This window comes from Notechis scutatus, chromosome 5 (assembly GCF_049901735.1).
Source record: "Notechis scutatus isolate UNSWTSFEM ecotype Mainland chromosome 5, rNotScu1.2, whole genome shotgun sequence".
Taxonomy (NCBI): Eukaryota; Metazoa; Chordata; class Lepidosauria; order Squamata; family Elapidae; genus Notechis; species Notechis scutatus.
The window spans coordinates 47,314,720-47,327,478 of record NC_142013.1 but is presented as its reverse complement, the minus strand read 5'-3'; positions in this window follow the sequence as shown (position 1 = coordinate 47,327,478).

Here is a 12,759-nt window from a genome sequence, read left to right as displayed (position 1 = left end):
AATATTATCCTGTTTCTGATTTTCTGTTTGTTTCTGGTTTTGTTTTGTAAAGCCATGATTGGATATCCCATAATAATTAATGAGCTGCATGAAATGCTAGGTTTATTAATTGTGTCTTAAATTAAATCCTCTACATGGAATCCAAATAAATCTGAGTAAAAGAAAGTCCAGAACTTACTATACATCTATTTTATTATTCCCATTTTGAAATACTTGCCTCTGGTGTTTGCTTTTCCCACCTGTCATTTTCCTGTACTCTGCCCTTATTGCTCTTTTTTTTTTTAATGCCAGGCAAATTATCACATGGCTAAACCGTATTTCATAATGGTTCATTTGCCATTCTAACATCAAACTTCATGGGCAGCTGCTAGTGCCGAGCTGTTGCTACATGCTGGGAAAATCATTAGGCTTGAGAATTTTTGCTTGTTATGCTGCTGTTAGAAGCAGAAGAAGCAAATCAGAAAAAAAGTGGCAACCCTATTTTCACTACATAGACAACTGTGTGAATTATTTTGCAGTTCAGTTTATACTACTTTGCTCCCTAAACTTCAAACTATCAGACTAAATTGGTATTTCAAATTGTAATGTAGATTGTAATATCTGTCATTTATTTCATGTGCCACATCCAGCAGATCAAGGAATGGAGCTTCCTAGTGAGATACATTAGCAGCTCCATTTCATGGCTGCTTGTGGTGAGTGGTTCACATTTTCTACAAATCAAGTAGAAAAATCAGAAGTAAGTGATCTTTCCAGTCATTTGAAGTTCTTAAGCAGAACTCATGGTTCAACCATCTCTTGTACAAAAGGGGAAAAAAAAGATCAATGTATGAAAAAAGCAAAAGAACAAACAAAAATAGTTGAGATTATAAATGCTGCCAGACTATTAAACATGGCAATAAACTACACGAATCTTTAAATTTTATTGACAAATTTATATTTTGGGGACAATGTTGACAATTAGGACATTCTCATATGTTTCACTACAAGTTCAAATAGGAAGAATTTCTATCAAGAAAAGATAACAATAAGACATTGAAAACCAAGATATCTCATAAACATACTTATGTCCTTTGCCTTCACAAAAGTTCCATCATTATTGCATTAGAACTATTTCAAAAGCATTGATGATTTAAGAATATTTTATAGACCTGTACAATTAAAGTATTTATTACTAGTTTCATTGTGAGCAATTGTGTATGTGTGAAGAGATTGCCTATTTTTAATGTCCTGTGCCATTCTGCAATAATTTTAGTAATACTATTTTTTTTTAAAAAGATGAAGGCAAAGTAGGCAAATTAAATAATCACAGAACTGTGTTGTTAAGAAAATGAAATAATTTACATGAATTTTGCTGTAGCCATATGAACAAAAAAATAAAAATAATGGGACTATTTTCTTTAAATTATTTTTTTTACATTTCTGGAACATTTTCCTTAGAGCAATTTCATAATCCTATGTACTTTAGGGTATGATTCAAAGATGGAAAGCCTAGTGGCTTATAATCACCAGACATTAATATAATAATACTATTACTAAAATGCATTATATAGGTTATTTCAGTGATTAGTTACCGGTTCTTTCATGTTTGTTCCTGCAAAAATGAATATCTTAGCACAGAGGGATATTTCTGATATTACAAAATAATGATTTATGAAAATTCTTTTAAGATCACATACATATTCATATTAAATAGAAAAGAACAAATAAAAACTTTGTTGTTATGCTGGGGTCATTAAGACCACACTATTAATCAGGGAATGCCAAAACCACTAAATGCTTTTCTTCTCTTTCACAAGTTAAATTAAAAAAAATATCAAAAACAATTCTGGAAGCTCTTTAGTTTATTGAAAGGAATGTAAAAGAGGGGGGGAAATCCACAGTTTTATCAACTTGTACAGTCCTGATAGCATTTTATCAACATATTTGAAGTCAAAATAACCCAACAAGAAGGAACTACTTATAGGAGAGTGTATGCCTTCAAGTCAGTTTTGGCTCCTTGCAACTGACTGAACAAATCCCTGCGGTTTTCTTGGCAAGATTTTTCAGAAGTGGCTTGCCATAACCTGCTTCCTAGGGTTGAGAAAATATGACTGACCCAAAGTCACTCAGCTGGCTTTATGCCTAAGGCAGGATAGAATTCACAGTCTCTGAGTTCACATAATGTAATGTTATGTAAGAAAGACTTGAGAAACTGAGTGAAGATTGCTGCCTAGGGGACAGAGAAGAAAGAGCATAATAATGGGTGGACAAAGAGGTCAGAATGAATCTTTTTTTTCTCTGACTGTAAAGGACATGTGGGAGAATTGTATTTTCAGATTTTCAAGATTCTGTTAATGTAGTCTTATAAAAAAGTAGAATTAGCTTATCTGATCATGTTTCCTGTATAGACTCTCACTTATGCATGAAGCTTAATCTCAATATACACTTGCAAACACATTAACCAAAGTTCTAAAAGATGAAAAAAAATAAAATTGTGGAAAATTTGCATAACACAAAAAAGGTAAAAGTAGAGTTTGTAAATAAATATAATACTAGTGCAATTTTTTATTGGAACCTAGGAAATTATATTGGATATTAGAAATATGGGTGTCAGGGCAGTAGTTGGATCATGGTTGTTAAAGATACAAAGAAGAAATAAAGGCAAATAAAGATTTGGAAACTGATAATGAGTTTTTTAGCAGAGAGCATGGAGTTTGCAAGAAAGTAAGAATTGGAGAGCTTCCAAAGGAATGAAAAAAAAGTCTGCACAAAATTAAGAGAAATGAAACATAGTTTGGGAAAAGATATGAAAGCTATGAAGCTGTAGTTATAAGTGACTTGAATTAGACTTGTATTGTTCAACGAGGTGCTATACCCATGATGGTAAACCTATGGCACACATGCTACAGGTGGCATGCAGAGCCATTTGTGCCGGCACGCGAGCTTCAGGCAAACTTACCTCACTGGGCATGCGTGTGCCTCACAGCTGATTTTTGGCCTCCCAGAGGCTTGAGGAAGGCTTCTGCAGGATTTGCAGGCTGAAAACCAGCTCTGTTTCATCACTTCTTGTTTCTTCAAAAATACAGGGAGTGATGAAATGGCCTGCAAAGCCTACAGAAGCCTTCCTCAAACCTCTGGGAGGCCGAAAAAGGCCTCAAACCGGCCAAAAATCAGCTGTGAAGCACAAAGCAGGTAAGGCGGCAGTGGGGTATGTGGGTGGGGATTGGGGGCCATGGGGGGCGCATTGCCTTCTGGGTGCTGGCAAGTGAGTGCGAACATGCAAGTGTGCACACAATTTTTGGCACAGGGGCCCAAAAAGGTTAGCCACCACTTTACTATACTTTTGAACAATACTATCTCTTTCAGAGTGTTTCCAGCTGTTGGGTGAAAGAACTGGTATCTTTGATTTACTCTCCCAGAATAAGGGATTTATTCTCATTAAACACATTGCTTCTATGAAAAGTTATCCATGTATGAATATAATACAGTCTATAGGTCTCTACAGTTATAGGGTATGGATAAAAGTAGTAAAGTAAAACTTTATGTTTGTAATTAAAGGAGGCATTTTTTTTTCTTTTATTAGATCTGTGAAGATATTGTAGAAGGCAACTTCTAGTAGAAGAGTTAACATCAGGCTTGTTTAAAAGTAATTCTGTAAAAGGTAAAGTGACTCTGCTATAAGGGACACATTGGGGGATCAGTTTTTTGATCTCAGGACTATCTACTGTGTAAAAAATACTCATAGAATGTGTTCAGATAGAAAATAGTCTAATTCATCTTTTTCACATTTAGATATTATCAAATTCAGTGTATGTCTTATCCAAATAGGAATTGGGAAATCAACAAATTCAATGCTCAAGTAAGGAAACCCATAGTTTCAAACAAAAGAAAAGTATCTATCCATTAACAATAGTGCCTTTTGAAGAAGTGGTTTTATAATTTAAAGGAAAGTGAAAATATCTTTCTTTTTGCTTTTAAAAAAATATGGTATCACTTTGTTGTGACTGAACTAAATATTATTTCAATCATAGTTGACTGTTGTGTAAATAAATTTATGCCCACCTTAGATTGATAGCTGCAGAAGTTTCTGATAAAGAAGTTTATTTTAGATTCAGTTGAATATTTATTAATTAATACTCTTGTTGGATATACTTTATTTTATATGTGCCATTTATATGTGCCATTAGGAAAGAAAATACTAAGCAACTGAATATTATTATTTTTTATTTCTGTGGTCATATTTATCATGGAAAAGTATATTATCCTGCACAAAAGCTATTACTGTGAAGACATTATGCAAAGACACAGATCTCTAGAAACACTTTGGAAATATGGAAGGAAAGAGAAGAGGACAACCAGAAACAAAGTGGATGGAATCAGATCATCTGGCAATTAGTACACTATTGGGAGACTTGAAAACAACAAGTCTTTCCCATGAAGAAAATCTATCTACATGATTGCTAGGAGAAGAAAATAATTCAATAGCTCATAATAAATAAATAAAGTTGCATGACTGTGTGACAGTATTAACAAGCTGAAGTAATGTAGTACAAGCTAACTTGGTTAAAATGATCTATAAGTATACTTGATATATGTTGTATGAAGTCAGCCAGTTGTTGTTTATTTAATAAACCATTGGTAAATGTTACATATGCCAACATTGTTAAGCAAGATATGAGGAAGTATTTGTCTTTGTCTTTGTAAAGACAATTTATTTCCATTGTAAAATAATTAAATCAGTACTGAAAATGCTTACATAAGAAAGGTTGTATTTTGAGTCATCTATAACATTGGGTCTTCTTAAAATATTTTGTAAAAAAAAAGTGTATCAACATTAAACATTCATTTGTCTGGAATTATATGCTCTGTTGTATTAAATTGATTCTTTTACAAATATCCTCAAACCAACAGCAGAAATTTAGTTGTTGTTTTTTAATTTAAGCTTCAAAACCTATCCAGTCATATATTTCAAAACATGAAACCTACATAATACTATTTATTTTAGCAACTTAAAATATAATGTTTCCTATCAACATTAACTTTAAAATGTTAAAATTTTACTTGTATATATAATATAAAATGCTAGACATTTTCTTTCCTTTTACTTATCTGTGAAGCTGACTATTCTCACTGTAAAATTGATTGCCTGGTCAATGATGCATCTCCTAATCTTTGACACATTACTCTTTAGAGATACTATCCCCTGTAGCTATAACATATCCTTATGTCTGAAAGTTGTGCCTAGAATGTTGGAAATGTATTAAAATCATTTTATTGATGCCTCAGATGATGAGAAACGTATTCTTGCCCAAAACTAAAATACAAGGTAGGCTATAAAGCTCACAACCCTATCACCTATCACCAAATAACAGATTGTTTAACATTTCAAAGAATATAAAGACTAGAGAAATGGAAGGCATTGATCTATATCTTCCTTCTTCCTTCCTTCCTTCTGAAAAACGGGAATATGTAGTAATAGGTTGTGGGTTTCAATTATCAACATTTTAAGCAATTTTAGAGTCATCAAGTGTCACATGCATACTAACAATTTACATTTTGATAAAATTTAGATAGACTGATTATGTTCTACCAAGTCTTTTTCAACTCCTAGACACCACATAAATGGAGCTTCTCTGTGCCTAACCTGTTATTTCAAGCCTCTCACTGGTACAGTTCTCCCCACTTTAAAGCTTTAGATACTATTCCAGTATAGAATAACCACACACATGTACAGAGAATAATGTATACATTTGAACGTTAAAAGCAGTCTTACAAAGAAGAGGTGAAGGAGTTGAGTCACAAAATGCCCAAAAATACAGCAAAAATTGTTTAAGTTCTTTCCTTTTATCTCTTGTCCACTTCTCAGGATGCCGTCTAGTGTTCTAGCTTGTTTTTTAGTGGCTGCTTTTTTTCTTTTTTGGGGGGGTAGGGTATACTGAATGTGAGTCCTACTCCAAATAAAGCAGCAGGGAAGAATTCTTCTTAGGTCTCTTGACTGAATGTTGTTGTTGTTGTTTTTTTGAGAATCAGTTTCTGAATTGTCCATGTGGGAAGGAATATTTGTAGATATTTCATAAGATGTTGCTCATAAGAAAATAGCTTTTGAATACTGCAGCAATACAGGCATAGACAATATTTTAAAAGAAAATGAAAAGTTTGAAGACTTTGATTTCTTCAAACTCAATGTCTCCCCATTAACTTTCAGACATCTTTTTCTTTATAGGAGAAAAAAATGTCAGTAAGACCTTTTTTAAATTAGTGTTCATGCTGTTTATTATGATAGAGTTGGAATACACAAATTTGCTCCTTCTAGGATCTGGACTACAATTCTATATAAGGTGCTTAGGAATCGTGGAGAAATTATCCTATGGAAACATTTCATTATGCAAAAGTCAATAATTTATAAAAAAAACAATGCATACTAGAGTTGTGCAATAACTGGGATCTCAATCTGAATGTAGATGAAAACTTTCAAAAACTATACTCTGTTTGGTTTACTATATCTCTCTGCATTGCTATCCTCATTATTCTCTTTTTCCTACATAACTACTGGAGATATGCTTTTGTTATATTGGAAAGAAAATCACCAGTTCTCCTTTGATCTGACTGAAAGAATTTAGTCATTTTGTAATATATTTTCTCTCATTGAAACCACAGGGATCCTGACTTCTGGTGAAAAGATGGCCAGCTGACAACATTCCTAGGGTAGGATCCTTGAGGGTTTTTTCCCAGGCTGCCATTTTTTCAACTTCCAACAGAAGGAACTGGCATTCCTTTAGTTTACATTACTGGGTTAGGGAAAGTCCTGGAATTATCCCTCAAGACCCTCTGATACAACAATGGATCTGCAAGTAGCTTCAGGACCTGCATGCCACCAGCTAGGGGGCAAGGTTGCAATCAGTTCATTGCTGAAAAAGCAGCTGTTTTGGAATTTATTTTTCAAATAGAAATAAATTGTACATTTCATTTCTTAATCATTTTGAGGAATATTAACTTTTATTCAGATAAAAGAAGTTTTCTTTAGCCACAGCCTGTTATTCCTTTTTGAAGTTCTGCACCATTTTGGGATTTTTTTCTTGTTAAAGCAAGCTAAAATAAGAAAGTATGGACTATTTAAAAAAAATTAATGGAGAAATATAAGGACAGAAAGCTGTGGTTTTATTTTATTATTTTCAATAATCTGTAGCTTGATCTCCTTGCTATGACTAAAACTTTCCAATTTTTATGATTTCAGATAGGTCACCAACTCTTGGGCGACTTACAAGAAAAGCTACTCTTTGATTAAAGAGGAAGGTAAGAAGTTGGAGAAGCAAATTATTAGAGATGTCTTTGAAAATCTTTAAATAAAATGCAGTAGTTTATAGATCAGCTATGGTCCAAGGATGTTAAAAAAAAACCTATTCAAACTACTTCAGAAGTACAAATATGTGAAGTAAGGTATCAAACTATTGAGGCAATTTCACAAATAGAGAACAATGCAAAGGAGTCGATTGTAATTTTGGAATATAAACCTGACACCAATTTTATTATAATGGTTTAAAATATCAACCTCCCAACACAATTGAAAGAAGAGTGCCAAGAAAACTTTTAAAAGGACCAGCTCCTTGCCTAACCTATGGTCACAAGCCACGGTCATCCCCATCTTCAAAAAGGGAGACCCCAGCCTAGTTGAAAATTACAGACCAATCTCTTTATGCTGCGTCACCTGTAAAGTCATGGAATCAATTATTAACCAATCCATTATCCTCCACTTAGACACAAACAACCTACTCTCTAATAAACAATTTGGTTTCAGAAAAAAACCTATAATCTGCAACTCTTGCACTGCAAAAACATATGGACTACACAATTCTATCAGGGAAAAACAATAGATGCAATCTACATAGACTTCTGTAAAACCTGTGATTCAGTGGTACACAACAAACTACTCCTAAAACTAAAATCTTACAGTATCTCTGGACATCTGCATAACTGGATAGAAGCATTCCTGTCAAACAGACAACAAATGGTCAAAATTGAGAACGTCCTATCAACTTCTGTACCTGTTAATAGTGGTGTCCCCCAAGGCAGTGTTCTAGGACCAACTCTCTTCATATTCTACATAAATGACCTCTGTGATCATATTAAGAGCAACTGCGTTCTCTTCGATGATGTAAAGCTATTCAACACTACAAACAAAGTCAAAAAGACGTTGACTATGTATCAGAATGGTCAAATAAATGGTAACTTCAAATCTCAATAAATAAATGCTCTGTCTTACATATTGGCAAAAAAAAATCAGAAAATAAAATACAAGCTCAATAGTCAATGTTGATGATCCAAACTCTGTCAAGGACCTTGGAATACTCATCTCTAATGATCTAAGTGCTAGAGCCCACTGTAACTACATAGTCAAAAAGGCATTAAGAGTTGTTAACCTAATCCTATGTAGCTTTTTCTATCGTAATATCACACTACTAACTAGAGCATACAAAACATTTGCTAGACCAATACTCGAATACAGCTCATCAGTCTGGAACCCACATTATGTATGTGATATTAACACAGTTGAGGAAGTCCAGAAATAGTTCACAATATACTTGTTGCGGAATACCTTATGCCACCAGACTTGACATTCTAGACCTAGAAAACCTAGAACTATGCTGTCTTCGGTCCAATCTAAGTGTAGTACACTGCTCAAAAAAATAAAGGGACCACAAAAATAAGACATCCTAGATCTGAATGAATGAAATATTCTTATTAAATACTTTGTTCATTACATAGTTGAATGTGCTGACAACAAAATCACACAAAAATTATCAATGGAAATCAAAGTTAGCAACCCATGGAGATCTCGATTTGGAGTTACACTCAAAATTAAAGTGGAAAAAAACACTACAGGCTGATCCAACTTTGACGTAATGTCCTTAAAACAAGTCAAAATGAGGCTCAGTAGTGTGTGTGGCCTCCATGTGCCTGTATGACCTCCCTACAATGCCTGAGCATGCTCCTGATGAGGTGGCGGATGGTCTCCTGAGGGATCTCCTCCCACACCTGGACTAAAGCATCCCACAACTCCTGGATAATCTGTGGTGCAACGTGGCATTGGTGGATGGAGCGAGACATGATGTCCCAGATGTGCTCAATTGGATTCAAGTCTGGCAACAGGCAGGCCAATCCATAGCATCAATGCCTTCATCTTGCAGGAACTGCTGACACACTCCAGCCACATGAGGTCTAGCATTGTTGTGCATTAGGAGGAACCCAGGGCCCACCGCACCAGCATATGGTCTCATAAGGGGCCTGACGATCTCATCTTGGTACCTAATGGCAGTCAGGCTACCTCTGGCGAGCACACAGAGGGCTATGAGGCCCCCTAAAGAAATGCCACCCCACACCATTAGTAACCCACTGCCAAACAGGTCATGCTGGAGGATGTTGCAGGCAGCAGAACGTTCTCCACGGTGTCTCCAGACCCTGTCACTTCTGTCACATGTGCTCAGTGTGAACCTGCTTTCATCTGTGAAGAGCACAGGACACCAATGGTGAATTTGCCAATCTTGGTGTTCTCTAGCAAATGCCAAACGTCCTGCATGGTGTTGGGCTATAAGCACAACCTCCACCTGTGGATGTTGGGCCCTCATACCACCCTCATGGAGTCTGTTTCTGATCGTTTGAGCAGCCACATGCACATTTGTGGCTCGCTGGAGGTCATTTTGCAGGGCTCTGGCAGTGCTCCTCCTGTCCCTCCTTGCACAAAGGTGGAGGTAGTGGTCCTGATGCTGGGTTGTTGCCCTCCTACGGCCTCCTCCACGTCTCCTGATGTACTGGCCTGTCTCCTGGTAGTGCCTCCATGCTCTGGACACTACGGTGAGAGACACAGCAAACCTTCTTGCCACAGCTCGCATTGATGTGCCATCCTGGATGAGCTGCACTACCTGAGCCACTTGTGTGGGTTGTAGACTCAGTCTCATGCTACCACTAGAGTGAAAGCACTGCCAGCATTCAAAAGTGACCAAATCATCAGCCAGAAAGCATAGGAACTGAGAAGTGGTCTGTGGTCACCACCTTTATTGGAGATGTCTTGCTAACTGCCTATGCTGCCACCTGTTGTCTATTCCATTTGCACAACAGCATGTGAAATTGATTGTCAATCAGTGTTGCTAAGTGGACAGTTTGATTTCACAGAAGTGTGATTGACTTGGAGTTACATCGTGTTGTTTAAGTGTTCCATTTATTTTTTTGAGCAGTGTATATAAAATCATACATTGCAATGTCCTACCTGTCAATGAATACTTCAACTTCAACCATAACAATACAAGAGCACACAACAGATACAAACTCAACGTTAACTGCACCAAACTTGATTGCAGGAAATACGACTTCAGCAACAGAGTGGTCAATGTCTGGAATACTCTACCTGACTCTGTGGTTTCTTCCCCAAACCCTCAAAACTTTAACCTTAGACTGTCTACTGTTAACTTCACCCCTTTCCTAAGAGGTCTGTAGGGGGCGTGCCTACCGTCCCTGTCCTTTTGTTTCTTTTATTTTTCTTATATGTATCCATTTCATGTATTCAGAACTATGTTTATACTTATACCTATTATCTTGTAAGCAATTGACAAATCAAATAAATCAAATCAAAGTTTGTAACTTTTTCCTCATGGAATTTAACAAAGTTGAGAAATCCTTGAGAAAAAGAGAAGTTTATAATTACTTGACAAACATTCCAGAGAAGAAAAAGATTTTATTCCATGAAGACAAGCTAGAAGGAGTGACTTCAGCTTGATGAGTCAATTGGAATTAGGGTATTTGTAATTGAAAGAAAGTCTTAATCTAAAATTTGAAAATTTATTTTTTTCTTTTTATATAATGCTTAAGTAATTCTTTAAATTTGTAAAATATTATTGAAAGTGTATTTGAGAATATATATTTTAAGAGAAAGCTAAAAAGATCTATTAACTATATAAAATATAATTTATATTTATAGTTTAATTTAATATATTTTTTATAATTAAAAGTATATTAAATTAAGAAAAAATTAGAGCTTTAAAAAGGATGTATACAACAAGAAGAAAAATATTCTATGAGGGTAACTTAGAGACAGTGGTCAAAATTTAATGAGTTAAAGTTAGTTGGAATTTTATTGGTCTGAAAGTGAGCTTTAAAGTATGTATATTAAGAGGAAGTTTTAAAAAGATAGATTACAATGTTTTGATTTTAGAAATGGTTTTTAAAAGAAAAAGCTTAGTTTTTAAAAATGGATGGAAAAAAGGTTAAATAATCTGAAAGACTACAATAAACTTTTTAAATATAATTGGTGATAGTTTATAAAGATTATTAAGTGCAAATAGTCATACATATTATTTCAATAGCAAGAAAGATAAAGCAGAAATGGTTAAATTGATTGATTTATTCAAAGAGGAGAATATATTTATGTCTTTTATTTAGATATCACTTCTGGATTTAGTGTTTACGATGAAAAAAAATGAAAGGGATCTTATAGGTTAGCATAAGCAGTAAGTAGCCTTTCCTGTACATGCAACAAAATATAACAATTTAACAAAGACATCCAAATGACACAAATAAGTTATGAAGTACTGCAGAGTGGAAAATTAAATTGTAAATAGAAATATCCCAGAGACATATTATTATAAAAAGGATAATTTGTACATCCCAAATATCCCATAGCTCAAAAGGGGAGAAATAAAGATACAAAGAGAATAATTACTAAAAGTTTAGCAAATTATTGCTCTTTAGACATATAATCAGAAAGAAACATATATGTACATATTATCTATAAGTTTAACAGTAGATAAGAGGTTAAGTGTACATAAAAGATCATGTAAACAAATGCAACTAATAAAATAATGTATCCAATTTAGTAGAGTTTAGAAGGAACTCTAAAATAAGGGTATAAAATAAGGAAAGGATGTAACAAAGTATGTAACAAACAGAGTATGTAACAAACAGCAAAACTATTATTGATTTTGACATTTTATAGTGTATGTTCCTATAAACTTATTTTTCCCTTTCTGTGAAAATCCCACTCTCATAATAGAACCAATTTCATTCCACAGGTGAAAACACAAGAATTGAAAAGTATAAAGTAAGAATTATGGAAACCTATCTTTGAAAAGTCCAGCACAGTAGCTAACATGGCTAAGATTTTCCTTTCCTCACATTATCACCTCTTTTTTTACATTTAACATCAGTTTTTTTCAAATTATGCATTTGTTCAGGTACCCCGGTAAAATATTCTTTTTTGCATTGTCATTTGTTCCATCCTGAAATTAAATTGGAGATTATTAAACTCTGCTCCTCACTAATGTGTTCTAATGAAATTATTTTCATATGTACATTTGCTTATTGGATTCTAGAAGAATTAGAATCCTGCTCATTTAAACTTTTGGCCTGAATAGAAATTAACATGTTTGCTTTGTAAGTGTGAAGCTGTTTTTCTGCAAATAGACATTTGAGCAATATCGGTATGGGTATTATCTAAAATACTCATGTGGCAAAGTCTCTTAATTTAATAGATTATCTCTTTCTTGGCTTTAAGCACGTGAAATGAACATGTGTATTAGTACCTCATTAAATCCAGCTGAGAACATCTTCCTCTCTCCACCCTTTCAATTTACATATAGGAAGCAACTATTCACATAATAACATGTCCTTCTAATCCCTTGTTTTGTTCCTGGGTGAATAAGACTTGTTTATTCAGCTGTAAAACTGAATAACTTTTCAGAGTATTAAAGGTATCTCTGTAGCTTTAGAAGACCCATCAAATAACTCTATAAT